The following is a 16729-nucleotide window of genomic DNA, read 5'->3' as shown; positions in this document are numbered from 1 at the left end:
AGGACGTGCGTCGGTGGAGGGAAAATTCCAATGTGCGTCGAATGCAAAATAGGAATTATACAAGCGCCAGTGTACAAAGTCAATTGCGCTGAGTGCAAGATAGAGCCCAGGACCTTTAAACGTATACACCGCTAGCAGTCTCTCACAAAACAAGGCTGACGTAATAGCTCTGCTGCAAAATGAAAGTGAATTTCTTTTTTTGTATTTTAATTAAGTTTGAACTCAACAGCTCACATCCTCATTTATTAGTTGCACACAAATACGTTCAAAAACACGTGCACGTTCAGTTAACAGCGTTCTTTAAGTGGTTCATGCACAACACTGCGTGCAAAATGATTTGTAAAACGCGTAAAAACACGTAAAAACCATCGCTACAGTGCTATAAAGTCGTCTGTGACACCATAACAACGGGTCACATACCGTAGTTAGGGCTGATAATGATTTAATATTAAATAAATAATTTTTCTATTTTAGTTCTTGATTCAACAAAAAGGTTTTAATGCACAAATCAAAAGAAGTTGCTGCATCAAACCCTTTTAAGTGGAAGTGGGTTTTTCATGGTTTTGATGCACACACATAATCACATCAGTGTGAGCAGATACTGTAGGTACGCACATAAAAGACACGTTTGCATTCACACGTACATGCACATACACATCCATGCATGCAAACATTTGTGCACACACACTTGCTCCAGACTATGCCCCCCCGACACAGACACACACACACACACACACAGATCTAACACACTGTACACATTTCCCAGAGAGCTCCCCTCTGACGCCGACTGAAAATAGCTCCATCTCGTCGGTGTGTGAAGTGTCCGGGCTTTCACAGCTGATTGTGTGGCCCAGAGAGAAACAGTGTGAGGCTGTGGGATGTGACAAGAGCGCCGCTGTGGGTGGAAACTTCTCTTAAAGGAAAATTCCACCCACTAATCCTCTTAGATATCATCAAGTGTTCACTCTCTTGGAGCTCACTCTCAGCTGTGGGCCATATGTGGGTAAAGTTCAGTCGCTGTTGACTTTTAGCTGCTCTGTAGACATTTTAGTCTAACCAAACATTGAAAGCAGCACCTGCAGCTTGAAAAGAATTAATCCTGAATGTATGTTTGCTTTAAAAGTTATTGGAAAAATAAGAATTTTGGTGAACAAATGATGCAACTTTTAAAAAGTTAATTTTACTTAATTGAAACTCCCCTACAGATGCTGGAAATATTTGTTTTGAATGTGATTGGCCAGAAAGACACACCAAAACAAAAAGAGAAATGTAAAGAACATCCAAATGTAATGTTTTTTAACCAGTAAAATGATTTAAGGCAGAATTTTCCTTTAAGGGAGAGCATCTACACACAATGTTAAACGCATAAACACACACATGCACACAAATGATTAACACACATTGTATGTAAGTGTAAGCTCTCCGCTCCTGCTGTGTGTGTGTGCATGCAAGCATATGTTTGTGCATGTAACAGAGTGTGTGTGTGATCATGTATGTGCTCGTGATCGGGAGAGTTTGTTTTTATTTTCGGCATGTGAACACCAGTAGCGCTGCATGCATCTATTATGAAACCCTGTGGGGGTGTAAAGTGTCTTTACACAACACAGAACAGCATCAGCACTCAGTTTAACAGCTATAGTTAGCAGCATTATGATTAGCATTGTTGCTAAAGCGTGAGAACGTCCCGCCTGTGTGTGTGTTGTCCTCCATGATCCAAACTCCCCCCAGTCTTTCATGTTCCTGTTCTCACGCCTGTCAGGACTTCCTGCTCACGCCCAGCTGGCCCCGCCCTCTGCGTGGCTGACAGCCCGCCCCCGCACTGTCACTGCAGCGGACGCGTCCTTCCCTTTAATCGTACTGCCCCCTTTAATTGGCCTGTGTTGTTATAAGGTTGTTTCACATTATACACTCGGAAGCGTGTTTTATGTACTCTGTGTGGTGTCTTTTATTGTCAGTTAAAGGCAGTGTATGTGTAAATGTGTGGTGAGTAAAACAGAGGAGAGTTTGACATCTGTGGGTAACCAAGACACTGCACTGTAAGTAAACGTAGGTATAATTAACTACAGACAGTGCAGACGCTGATTTACAGCTCAATAAAGGCCACAGATGTTTGATAAGTATTTGATGTGTGTTAATAATAAAACAGACAAAAAGTTAATGAAATATAAATAATAAAATAATCAATAATCTTGTTCAAACACTTTTTAATTAGTTTTTCCAACTGTTTGTTAATTTCACTACAGAGAGAAAAATCTGCCTGCATGTATTGTTCTACAGTGCTTGTTGAAGCAGTGTACTGATGACATTAGGCACACTTGTTATAACCTGCCCACGGACTACGGATGAAAATTAGCTTATTAGGTAACTCTTGGACATTTGCATTGAAGTGTAAACTGCAGTGCTGATTATTGTGCATTGTTGTTAATAAAATAAAATAAAACAAAACATGTTTAAATTTGGCAATTAATCAAAATGCTTTTCTTATTTTAAGTTCATACACACAACAAACACCAAGGCAATAGTAGTAAGGGGAAAACATATCACATATAAACATTTCATTCCAGCACGAACCATCCAAATCAAACCAAATCAGCTCGACAGAAATATAAATAGTACAAAGAGCCTAAGCTAAGTGCTATCATTAGCATGCCAACATGTTTAATGCTAACATGATGCAAGTAATGTTTGGTCGCCACCCGATCTCAGCATTGTTCAGTATGCTAATATTTGTGACACAAATACACACAAATATAAAGAAATAGCACTGAGCATGCTGAACTAAGTGCAGCTGAGGCTGATGGGAATGTCATTGCAGGAGTTTGGTCAGTAAATTTTGTCCTGATGATGGACTTAACCCAAGTCATCCTCTGGGAACCAAATTTGATGAAACACCCGTCCAATAGTTGTCGGATGGTCACCGGCGTTGTTCAGTCTCCACAAACACACCATCATCAAGTTCAGAACGGTCCTGTAGGTCATTATGAGTGAATATTTGTCAGTATCGTAACCATACGGCACTGGAGGGGGTTTTGCAGAAAGTGTCATTAGATATTTATAACTAATTATTATTTTTTATTGCAGCACTAACAGTATCCCATAAGCCTGCACTTCATAGATCTTTGGCTGCTGCTCTCATCATTTTTATCACCTCTTTCTCTCTTCTCTTTCCTGTGAGAAACTGACTACGTGACTCATTGTTCTGAAGGCGAGAAAGTGAGTGAGACATGACTGTAAGTTCACGAGCAGGCATGCAGCGACCTCATGATTTCCAGCGCGCTTAACGTCTTCATGCAGGCAGGCAGGCTCTGCTTTATTGCCCCTGTGTGTGACCCCGGTGTAGTTTGGAGAGGCCAGGGCTATCATTAGCAGGACCTTTGGCCCTCCCCTTCACTCTGCAGCCAGGGCAGCCAGCTGGTCCTGCACTCCCTCATTAGCTCCAGTCCATCTCGTCTCCACTTTACCTGCTGGTCATGTTACTACCCTCCTCTTATCACAAACACCACGTAAGCGGCTCTCTTTAACCTTGCCCCCCGTCTCTCTCCCCCCGCCTCCCCCTATCTTAATCTGTCTAATGTGTGTGTAAATAACGTTTGCGTGGTCCAGATAGCTTTTGTTTTACCATCAAACAAGCCCCGACCATGGGAACCTGGTCATTAATTACCATGTGATTCATGGTTATGGCTCTGTGTCTCGTCTCGCCACTAGTCTGTCATTAAGACTTTCCCAGACTTCCCATCCCGGCCTCTCCCAGCTAACAGCTCACCCACACCAGCACTCAGCCCCGCTAACTCACACACAATATCAGCACCTTCTCTTCCACCAGGAAATACACACTGGTTTTCCATGCCTATTGCAATTACAGTGATTCTTCTGAGATGAAGTTGGGAAATTAGGTAATTACGGCTGTAAAACAATAGGATTCTTCACAATGTATGTTGAATATAGAAATGCAATTAAATGGTTAAAGAACTCACAGTTAAACCGGCAGATATTCTCAGCTGGTATGAAGAAATAAGATGAAAATGTACAGATTCATCTACTTTTATATGAAGGTGGAACCACCAACAAGACTGTGATAGAGATAAATGCAATCAGAATATGATTATATAAATCAATATTTCTGTTTCCCAACCTGAGGGTGAGGGGTGGGGTCACGCGATAAATCTTAGGGGTTGCAGAGTGATTAATGACTTATTTAAATTACAGGGGTCTAATTTGATCACAATCTGAAGTAGAAATTCATGGAAAATTTTATTCCCAGTTCTATACCAACTTGATCTGAACTCGACTGAAAAAAGAAATGGTTTTACTAAAGTTGACAAAATGTCAGATTTTGTCTCATTGAGTTAAATCAAATGGACCTTAAAAAGACAAAATCTCACCTTTTTTTTTTTTAGAAAACCAGCTTTATTTAAGTTGACAATACAATTTGGAGATTGGAAACGCTGTATTTTTACAAAAAAAAGCAACAATTCAAGACAAAAAGTATATTATTATATATATATTATATATTATGTCATATTTTCTGCCTAATATCATCCCAGTCTCACTCCCAGTTCGTAAAATACTGACGCTTGGTCAGTGGCCCTCCACCTCTAAATATGACGCTCTAGGTATCCATGTAGTGTCATTTCAGGACGACAAGTATGCAACAATAAATATACAGAGTTGGTATAAAATTTGAATAAATAAAAAAGTTTCTGCTTTAGATAGTAATTAAATGAGACTCCTCCAGTTTAAACAAGCAGTGTTTTCTCCACGCTTCAGTGCAGTTTCTGAACATGCTGTAGCATCACTGTTTGAATTTGCTTGTTAGAATTGTTGACTCACAATGATTCACAGGCATACTTTCCCCATTTTTTGTTGTTTTTTTCTGTGTTATTGAAGGCTGAGGCTGCCGCTCTGAGCAACAGAGGGGCTGCTGTCAGTCCGCTGTCAGTTGCTACATTCAGTTTGAGGTTTAGTAACAGCTACAAACTGGACTAGGATAAGGCCAAGAGTCTGGCAGGAGTAATCTTACTGCCACCCCCCAACCACCACCCCCACCACCACACTCTGTTCACAGTGCGTGTGTCTGCATGTGTCTACAGCGTGAGTGTTTATGGAAGCTCACTAATGACAAAACCATTTGTCAAAAGAAGTGAAGAACATTAACTTAACTTAACATTAAGTATAGTCAACAGAATTGACAGAAAATTAAGTAATTTCTTTACGTAAAACTGCCCGACTTTTGCTGGTTCCAGCTTCTCAAATGTTAATATTTGTTATTTTTCTTAGTGCTCTTTGGTAATAACTTGCATATTATGAGGTTTTGGACTGTTGATCGGACAAATAAGCAAAAACGTCTCTGTGGGCTCAATTTTTTACTATTATGATATTTCATGAGCCAAATAATTTATCAGAAAATGACTCAGCAGATTAGTCAAACATAAAAGTAATCAGTAGTTGCTGCATATATAAGTATTTACATTGTATACATGGGATATGTTGTACTTTTTAAAACATTTATTTGACAACTAGTTAATTATAAGGTTAAGATTTTAGACAGAAAACAAAAAACGCTCTGCTTCCTCATTTACAGTATGCTGTCTGTTTATTGTCCACACCATTCTTATATAATGGATTCATTTTTACATGGTGGTATCACTGCTTCTACTTAAAGCAGCTACAAGGAACTTTAATTTTTTTTTGTTCATTCCGGCGGCCCTTTTGGACAAAAGCAGTAGTGCTTCTACTGAGGGGAATCTGACCGAATCCGACCCGGTGGCAGGCAATAAAGGATAACATAAAATATATAGAGAGTCGTTATAGAAATCTTCTCACTTGTGGTTTGTTTACTTCATATAGAGGCATCAGTATTAAATTAGTTTCATTACTTCTGGACAAAACTTTTAACTGAGCACATAACAGATTTAAAAGCAAGTTGATCTGCAAGTCAGGATTTGAGAGCACTCATGAACAGATTGTAAGTGTAAAGAATATTTGATTGATGTTGATTGATGACTGACTATCACATTTAACAGTTTGTATCCCTATGACAAGCTCTGCTGAAGCTTAAATCCTGATAAAGGCTGTCTTACATTCTCATGTGCTCAAAGTCTGAGGAACAGTCCTTGTGCTGTGGCTATAAATAAAACTAAATAATTCACTCATTCAGTCGTTTTGGCGTTAATAAACCTCCGTAGATTTCTTCCCTGTGTGTGTTTGTATACTGTATGACTGTGAGTGCTCTGTGTTTTTTCTGTGTGGGTGTTGCTCCAGCTGCCCCAGACTGTAACTTACTCTACCCACAGTCTGTGCCCACACACACACACACACACACACACACACACCCTACTTGACCCCCTCAGCCCAAACAGTTGCTCACGTCACTTCAGTGGAGGCGAGAGCAGCCAGACTCTGACTGTAAACGCTCTGCTGATCAAATGATATTAGCAAATAAATCCCGCTATCAGGTGTCTCGACGTCTCACTTTGCATAGTTTGTGAGGTCCTGCTGTCCTTGTGTGTCAGCATGGACAGTGAAACTCTTCATGTCTCCACCCCACGAATATTATCACGCAGAGTTTCAACTGTACCTGGTGAGTTTCCTTCAGCTCTCAGCAGAAAGTCAGCAAGCTTTTGAGAGATTTAAAGTCCTTCCAGCTTATGCAGTAACTGGTGTGTTCATGTTCAAAAGCCTGCAGGCAGTCCACTCTGGAAGGATCAGGGGTGTGGTTAAGGAATCTTGGACGTACACAAGAAGTGACTCTGTGACCTCCCTGTAATTTACTTGATCACATACACATTTAATATTATTTTATTTGTCAAATAAAATCAAATCGGAAGGAATCAAATGATCAGGAAAGGGTTTTAATAACATCAATCAGAGGGATTTTGACTTGGACTGCTTTCATCAGTTGCTGTTTTTTGTCTTTTCATGCATTTTTATTTGTGGTTTAGAAATTTCATTCAAAGCCTTCAAGACCAGATCAGTATGAGTTATAAAATCAGTCCCTCCAGGAAGTTGCAAACATTGCAATTTTTCCCAATTACCGCAACTGCTGTCGCTTCCAGTGCAAAATGGTGACAGTGCAATTTTAGTCCTAGTGTTCTACCGAAATAATCACAACTATTTTTGCAATATTAACTTTCTCCAACAATTTAATTGCAAAAAACATCACAACATGCACCGCATGCTTTTGGAATAAAGCCCATGAAATCCTGGAGGGACTGTTAAAGTCCTCTGGAGGATCACAAAAGGCATTTTAGTCCACTCTTTAGGGGTCAGTACAAACAAACAACAAATAAACAACATCAGAAAAACAGGATGGAGTCGAGTATGTTCCAAACTTTAACTTTGGCAAACTTCTCATTCAATGCAGTCTCAACAACAAAATAATAATGACACACATACACACACAGGAAGTAGAGATGCATACACTGTTACACAAACAGGATTATTACACACAGGGGACAACACACACACACACAACACACAAACACACAACACCTTGTACTATACACACAGCACTCAGGAACACTAAATGCAGATCAGATGCAAGAATGCGCAGCCGCACACGAACAGCAACGTTGTGAATTTATGCTCACACACACTCGGAGTGTGAAGTTCTGCTTCCAGCAGGTTCCTCTGATCCTTTATGTGCTTCCTCTATTTTTAGCCACCTCATTAAACTGGTGCTAATGATTCTTAGCCGTGTAAATGGTCTGATAAGCTAATTATTGGAGGAGAAAAACCTATTTCCATCCCACCCACATAAAGGCCTCTGCGTCGCTGCTCTGTTAAAGCCTGTGTGATTAATGGCAGAGGTTTGGCGTGCGCTGCGTTTTTATTATTCCTGGAGAGACATTCCTTGCATCCACCAAAAATGGAAACATTTACATAGTGAACATCAGAGACAGGCTTAAGCTGATCTGATGGTTTTCATTTGTTCTCCATATTTTAGCGTTGAGAGGTTTGGATCGATCGCTAATATTGTTTGACTAGGACTGAAGATTAGTCTGAAATGTTCACGCTTGACTGATGCTGTTCTCCTTTCTCTTTCTCTCTTTCCTTCTTATACCTTCTGTAGTTCTTTTACTTTTTTAGGTTTATCTAACTACTTACTATATCCATTTGAGGAAAGAAAAAACAAGGTGGGAAGAGGAGAAAAGAGAGTCTGACAGAAATTAAGGGGAAGAAAGGAGAAAAAGATGCTGCTGGGATCAGATAGTTAACTGATTAAAAACTGAAACAAGACTGAGAGTCTGCAGTCATGCTAGCAGCTCTGTGAGGCTGTACCATTAACAGTATATAATCAGTGGACAGAGCTTCCGGGTTGGAAGAGTCTTAAACCTACATTCTTTATAATGGCCAGCAGGGGGCAGCTCCATGGGCTGCAAAAAATAAGTCAGATAGAACTGAGCCTCATGGGGAAATGACCCTACTTCTCACTTGATTTATGAGCTCAGTAAACAGTTTCCTAATGAGTTTATGGTCTCAGTCTCTAGTTTTACTCTTCTTCCATACAGGATTATGTGCCAGTCTACGTAAATTATGTCCAGTTTAAGTGTAAATAAAAGTCATTGTTATCCATTTCAAACTAGGCACATTAAGTCCGCGCTGATCCACATATGAATTCCAGATTCTGTTACTGCTGCCTGAACTGTTTCTCTCAACATCGAAAATCTGTATCCTACAAACATATTTTTAGTGTACTTTATAGCTGTAATGATGAGGATTGTGTGGTGACCAGTCCAGCGAGCCACCATTGTTTCCATTGCTATGTGACCAAGTATCGCAAACTGCGCAGAACTCTTAATGAGAGCAGCTCAACTTCTTTGTATTCCCAGTGCGTCACCACGTTTAATAAGACAATCTCCGCTGGCTCCAGCAAACCTGTCATTGGCGACGAACCAAACATCAACGCCAAAACCTGGAGGCTTCGTACCACACGCCTATAGAGAGGACACACACAAACCGATGGGTGACATCAAAGATAGGTTTACACATGTTCGGTAAACCAAATGTGAACTAATGCTAATTTACTATGCTAACATCATTTGCAGTGAGAGTGGTCATATAAATTAAACCCCAAAACCACATATATGAAGTAATACTCCTCCACAGACAACTGTTATAAAAAACATATGAACTAAATGGGAAAAAAAGCCCAATCATTGAAAAGAAACAAATAGCTGTTAAATGGAATAAACATAAATAAAAGAATGTCTCGCACGTGATTGTCACATGAGGATACCACCAACAGTTTTGTGAAGTAACAATAGTGGTAAAAGCAGGTCTGGGCTCAATGGGAACCCCCCGGATGCTGCAGTCACCACAACGTCGCAGGCAAGGTAGCCCAGTGGAATGCCCAGACATGTGGGAGGCTACCCCTGCCTGCAGTACTGAGGACCCATGAGGAATGCGAGTCAGATCAATGTGTGGAGGGGTGGGGTGACGGCGGCAGCGGCGGCGGCAGTGGGCCTGAATGGTGGTGGAGAATAAACGGTGCAGAAGGTATCATCCCTATATACACCTCTCACTGTCGGAGGGTTTGTCATGTAGGTTTAGGAGGGAACGAAGATACAGAGGTGGGGTTAAGTTACGCCACCTTTAAATCATGTTAGCATGTTTGGTGTTTACAGGGATGGCTTCTGTGACATCAAAGTCTTTTTTTCAATCAGTCCTCACACACACACACCACAAACACAACCAGTCATGTTTGGGGGAGTATCTATAGACACTAGGCTTCAAACTCGTACAAAGGTCAGGAAGTGACATCTGTACACTGACAGCCGCACCATTTAAAAGACCTTTAAAAAAAGGCTGTGAATTTTTTTTTTATATCAATAACTATTTTAAAGGGTATTAATCAGATTTTTAAAACATTACATAATACAGCTACATGCTATATAAGTGTGGATGTCACTCTTCACTCTAATAAAAGTTCTATCTCTGTAGGGATCCTTTCATGAATGTTTGTGGGGTAGGGCGCATTTGTCCCCAAAGATTAATGTTAGCTTATTTTGCAGCCATTGCAGCTCTTTTCATGCATATTATCACCTCTAACTCTGTGAATGGTAATTGTTGGAGTAAAGTGAATTGGATTTTATTTCTTTTCCATTGTTTTGTCATACATATAACCTTTGAAGTGAAGTTACTCAGATGTGAAAAGATGAATTACTAATAGAGTTTAGTCTCACATAGCTCCAGTTTGCTTCCAGATAAGTTGAAGAAAGACAGGAAGAAAGTAGGGAGGGAGGGAAGGAAATGACAGAAAGAAAGAGGGATAAGGAATAAGGAGAGAAGGAAGAGATACAAGAAGGGAGGAAGGAAGGAAATAGGGAAGAAATAAGGGAAGCAAAGAGAGGAGTCTGCAGAAAGCCTCAGTTTTCATCAAGCTGTGTGAACAAAATCTGACCCCAGAGTTTGCAGCTAAGTGTTGGCATACATGGCTGCATGGTATAAGAGACTCTGGCCAATATATAGCTGCCATGTTGGATAGATTCCTTCTCCCTGATCGGTACACTGCTGTGGCAGAGATATTTGGTAAATCCAGGCTTTAAACTTTGAGCAATCACACAGCTGAAGTGGCCCCTGGGGCAGTCTGGGCTTACCGGCAGGCACTGCCTGTGACTGCCTGCACAGCCAGCATTCAGTGCCTTACAACCTCCTGTCTGCTTTCACTCTTTCAGGTTACAAGTGTTGCAAACAAAATGCTCGATTAACTAAGTGAAACCAAAATACTTCATTTTGATAATCCCTGTAAAAAAAAGAAGAAGAACCAATGCCAGGAACAAACTAAGCAAAGCTGCGCGTTGCAATTGCTGCACGGCTGATTTCAAGGTGGGCTGAACAGTGTTAATACCAATAACAGTCATTTAAAGGTGTATCCATCAATTTTAGAGCGCTTCGGCTATGATTAAATGCTTTAATAAGCTGCCTCTACTGCGAGTGTCGAAAACAAAGTCCATCCCGCAGACCAATTTGTTTGAACGGGGCAGTGAAATCATCATCAATTACCATCATCAGCAGCCAGGCAGCTTAAGTCTGGACATTTGGATGCTTGTTACATCTCCCAGACTTGTGTTTTTGGTCACTGTCTGCACCTGCTGACTGTGTTTCCCTCCGTGACGCCACTGTCGCCGGTAATCACAACCTCTTGTGAACAAGCATAAACAGACATTAAGCCTGCTGCTACTCCAGCCTGCACTTAAAAGATTGAGCCTGGACGCAGATTTGCCCCCGTATAGATTTTCCCCCTGGGTGTACAGTAATTAGAGAGATCAGCGCGCCACCGCTGAAGTTCACCAGGCTGTAAGCTCCATCAAGTTGCTGTCTGTAGCGCCCCCGGGTGGAAAAGCATGTTAATAAAATCATACAGAAGCCCTGATTTAAATAAAAGCTGCCTTTATTGGCTTGATGTTTGTAGATTATACTTACGGGGATGCTGCAGTGATTGTGTTTCCAGACCTTTGTTAGAAAGCTGTGCAGGACAAGAGGGCAGCACTTGGCTCTGAGTGTGGTCTCACACTGGAGGTCAGAGGTCAGGAGGTCGCCAGCCTTTGACTGAGACGTCGAGTGGCAGGCAGCCAGTCTCACCTCTCAGATCACCTCTTGTCGCTCGCAGCTGATTTACAAAGTGTGAAGTGGAGAGTCTGGAGTGAGGAGGGCACAGCACGAAGAAAACCAAAAACAAACCAAAAGCAAACTGGCATTTTAAATGATCATTTCCATTTTCTGCTGCATCATGTTATCTATTTCTTGGTTTATTTCATACAGCCGAAGCATTACAGAAGATGTACTGTATACAGGGCACTTCAGTTCAGGCAACATGCAGTGTAGCAGTGTCGCTGTCTGTCTGTCAGTTTCTGTTCAGGATCAGCAGGTCCGGTTCATCATGATGTGAGGTTCCAGCATTTTCAGTACCAAACTAGATTTTGAAATGATTCTGCAGCTTGACTCTCAATATGCACCATAACAGATTAACACTGAATGAAAACTTGCTTTTAATGCCGGTCTCAATGTAAGGCTCCTGTCTTACCCCTGTGCATACAGTTCTTTTCAATTCAAACTAACTGATGGCCATAAAAAATAAAACAGTTTAAACAAATATTAACATAAACAATGTAATAATATAGTGTAATAATATAGTAATATGTAATATAATAAATAAATACACTGGGTTAGGGTTAGACACTGACACAAAAGAAAACTTTTCCCACCACAGATTTCTGTACTATTGAACCATCACCTGGTGACTCTGTTTGCTCAGCAGCACACCGGCCCTGTTTGATGTGTCTAACCGCTCCTCACCCCTCCTCACCCCCTCCCCGCTGTGTCGCCTGTGATTGAAGATGTGTGTGAGTGTGTGTGTGTGTGTGCATGTCTCCTTTGAACTTAGCCCTAATAGGAGGCCGGGCTGCACGTCGGCCCTGGCTTCAAACCCAGTCGTGTGGCCCTGAGTGGCCGACCTGAGGGCCCGAGTTTGTTTAGCTGCCGTTCAAGTGCTCTTAAATGGAGATGTCTGCTGCAGTGTGTGTGTGTGTGTGTGTGTGTACTGTTGTGTGTGTGTGTGGAGGGGAGAGACGGTGGCAGACCCCGGTGTGATGAATGGCTTGTCTCTCTCCCCTCCCCCCTACCTCCCTCACGTCTCCCATTTGCAGCTGATCACCTGTTCTTTGGTCACAGGGAGGGGGGTCTGTGGGTGTGTGTGTGTGTGTTAGGGCACAGTAGATGTTATTGATTTTCTGGTGGTTGCTTGCTGCAGTCGGCTCTGCAGTTGGTCTGTGTGTGTGTTTGTGTGTGTGTGTGTGTGTGTGTTTTGTTTGATATTTAGAACAGGACATTTTGTCGCTTCCTGACTTCTTCAAATGGCTTTTTTGAGGGTTAAGATTAGACTTTGTTCAAGGTTAGAAATAAGTTTAGGAGGTTTGGGGCTCAGGAATGTATCAGGACAGTGACAGGTCCTCACAAATATAGAACCTCAGATGGGTGCATGTGTGTATGTGAGAAAGCAAAAATAGAGATGTGAATATGTGACAATGAGTGTGTGTGTGTGTGTGTGTGTGTGTGTGTGTGTGTGTGTGTGTGTGTAAAATAGTGCAAGAGAGGTGAACACACTTGTACCTTATTCAGACCGACACATCCAGCCTCCGTTGGGGGTCTATCTGAATGCGTCAACGCGTGTCAACCGATCCTCCTCCCGACCAGGGTTGGACACGGGTCTGTTGTCCTTGCTGGGGACTACACATTCCTGCTTGTTGGCATTTTTTCTGGCTGCAGGAATGACAGCTGTGTTCACTGGAATCAATTAGAGGACGAGGCAGAGTTACGACAAACGAAATGTACACTAAAAAAAAACCCAACAACCAACGTGTTTGATCAGCAAATTAGAACTATGTTAGTAATTAATGAATCTATTGTGTTTATGTTCAGTAAATAATTGCTTCATGTTTGTTGGACACTCAAAGACAATTCAAATGTAAGATTCAACACATGTTGGGAGAACAATTAAGTTAAGAGCACATGATTCTGATTTGTTGGCTTTTGCGCATGTTCCACGGATGTTTTGTACTTTTTTATGTAAGTAACACTCAAAAGTTATTCTTTGAATTTACTTGAATGGCTTTCATTCACGATTTACCCAATTAAATTAAAGTACTCGTAAACCGAGTTGCAAGTTGAATCAACGTCACTAAATTCAGTTGGACAACTCAAGTAAATTAAATTGGCCCAATATAATTGCTTAATGCTGTAAGAAAACCATTTAATCCTGTGGAAATACTTTCCATGATTAGTTCATGTGACTAGTGTGACAAAATTATAATACATAACATGAAAAGTGTCGCTGTTACCTGCAGAGAGTTACCACCTGATGAGCTAAAAGAAGATTGAATATTGGACTTCACGACATGACGCTACTCGTGCTCTGTGTCTGCTGAATGTGTTCATAGAAATTATTTGCTGATGTTCCCCAGGTCATGATTTGTCAGTGGCCAAAAATCTGTTTTAGTTAAACACATGCTGCACGATACTCCTGTGAGTCCCACCAGGGGTGCTTGTACCACAGGGGGTAATTCTGCAGTTGTCCAGAGGAAGGTTTGGAGAGAAGCTCAACTAATTTGTCTCCACAAACATTACATAGTGTTGTGTTGTTGTTGTTGTGTTGCCCCCAAGCAGTTAAAATTTTAAAAAGAAATAGCTAAAAGTAATGCATAATGCATAAATGTTTAGGTCCAAACTGACCTAAACATTTACAGTTTAACTGTATAAAAACATTTAACATCCAGTTCAAAATCGATTCAAATGAAAACATTTAGAACTTGACGGGTGGTGTCAATAAATACGTATTTTAGATCACCAGACAATTTGGCCACCCCTCTGACAAATAACACTTGAGGGTATGGAAAATAAAACACACACATTTACAGCAAACATTCATGCATTGTTTCATTTGATTTGATAATTTGAACAGAAATCAAAAAAAGAAAAGATTCTAGGAGAGAAATAGTCAAAGCAGTAACAGAAACTTGATCCATATCTGATCAGCACTGCTTAGTTTGACAGTTTGATCTAAGTTTGGTGCGTTGAGCTGGACGGACTCACTGAGAATGAGCTGTCAATCACAAGATAGCCCTGCCCTAAAGCATACCCTGCCTTTATGGTCTATTTTACATCTAAATGGAACCATCAGTTACTAATGAACATCATGGCTGTATGGAAGAACGACTGAAATCAGAGACTGAGACCAGAAACTCATCAGGAAGCTGTTTACTGAGCTCATAAATCAACTGAGAAGTCAGATTATTTCTCCATAAGACTGAATGGTATCAGTGTGTTACTGCAGCCAATGGAGCTGCCCCCTGCTGGCCATTACATACAATGCAGGTTTGATACACTTCCCGTGTCGGCTTCACTTCACAGACCTGGAAGCTCTCTCCATTATATACTGTCAATGGGTGTAACACACACTTCGCACTATCTGCTATCAGTACTTTCTACTTGCTGTATTGACATTCTTATTCAACATATCTAGTTTTGAACTGGTAAACTTTCAGTTCATATATTCTATATATTTTTAGACTGCACATAGTGCAGTTAAAACTAGAAACCGTACAGTAGAGATGTGTGTGAGATTACCGTGAGTACAGTGTGTTTGGTCGGTGGTGCAGCTGCAGGATTTGTCTCTGAATGACATCAGCACAGACAGTCCTGCCTCTGTTGTTTGCAGCTTTTTGAAGGAGTTGTTTATATTTCAAAACTCCCAGATCACAAGCAGGAAGATCATCATTATGCTTGTAGATCACAGGAGAAATGTAGGTGACATGTGTTTTAAGTTGGATTTTCCCTGTAAGCCTCTTAAGGCCGGCACTTGAGTAACAGCTGTAACTCTATGATCCTGAGCGCTTTGTTTGTGTTCATCCTTGCGACTTCCAGCAGAAAAGGGAAGCATTTCAGCCACTTTTTCAGCTTCTATTGTTGTTTGGGGTCTTCACAAGAAATTCAATCTTGTGTGATGTCGGAGCACGGCTCACAGATAATGCTGCCACACAATACCATATCAACGCAGCCCTCCATTGTCCGGGCTAGAGTAAGGCGATTCTGCTTGTCATCTTTGGCAACAAAAGATACCAGCTGCCTTTGTGCGGCCAACAAGTGTCGTTATTCAGCCCCACAAACACATCAGTCAACTTAGACTGTGGTGGGTTGAGAAATCTCTATAGGTTGAGTGAAATGATGTTCTCCTGTAGCTGAAGAGGCCCGCGAGGCAGGTTTCCTGGCAGTAGACGTGGGTGTTGTCGTACACGTCTGTATCAGAAGAATGGGGAGTGTTGAGGCTTTTCAACCTCGCATTCCTGTCTGCTGGTTGCTTGAATTGCTGGCAACCAAAACATTTGATCAAATTAGACTGTTGTAATCATTTCAAGTCTCTCTGGTGGCTGCTAAGAGGGTTAAAATGGAGAAATGATTGCTGTAACACACAAACAGCTATTCTTTTAAAACTTTCTCAATAAAAGTACATTACATCAGTACAATGGAGAACTGGGCCACTGCACTGAGACTTGCTTTACACTGGAATTCCAAGAAGCAAGATCTTTGCTTTATCAAGCTCTTCCCCGGCGGGAATTGTTTAATTCCTGGTAGTGGGACCTCCTGCTTGCTTGGAAGTGATTTACAAAAGTTCTTATAGTTATTGGGTGCAAAGTCAGAAAGTCTTAAACCTGGAAAAACGTGTTTTTTCGGGTACTTTGAGGGCACTGACACTAACATTACATTTATTATCATCCAGCAGTTTGGAGTCGACACTATGAGAGCGGTGAGAGTGAACTAAACCAGTCAAGTTGCAGACCAGACAGCTAAACAATGAGCTGAAATCACTATAAAGCTCTATGAAGCCGACAGGAGCTGCAGATTCGGGTGATGATTGTTCTTGATTACTACGAGTGACTCCTTTCACATTAGGCGTTTTTGCAGTCATTCCCAATTTATGCCATTCCAACACAGTTTATGGACCGCAGTATGCAGAAATAGTCAGATACACAAGGTGAAAGTAACACGTTTATACCACATGCAAAAAACTGCAAGAGTCTCTCGAAGAAGTCGCACGCTTCAATGATTTTATCATTATTCAAGTTAATGCACAATGCAGAAGTGGTAATTTGTCAAGCCCATTTTCCAGTTTTGCATGTCCGGCATGCCTCCAAAACTCCAAATGCTATGTTGGGAATTATAAGCGTCCATGAAT

The sequence above is a fragment of the Morone saxatilis genome, unplaced genomic scaffold (assembly GCF_004916995.1).
Source record: "Morone saxatilis isolate NCDOM2014 unplaced genomic scaffold, NCSU_SB_2.0 Contig3, whole genome shotgun sequence".
NCBI classification, from domain to species: domain Eukaryota; kingdom Metazoa; phylum Chordata; class Actinopteri; family Moronidae; genus Morone; species Morone saxatilis.
This window is presented reverse-complemented; position numbering follows the sequence as displayed.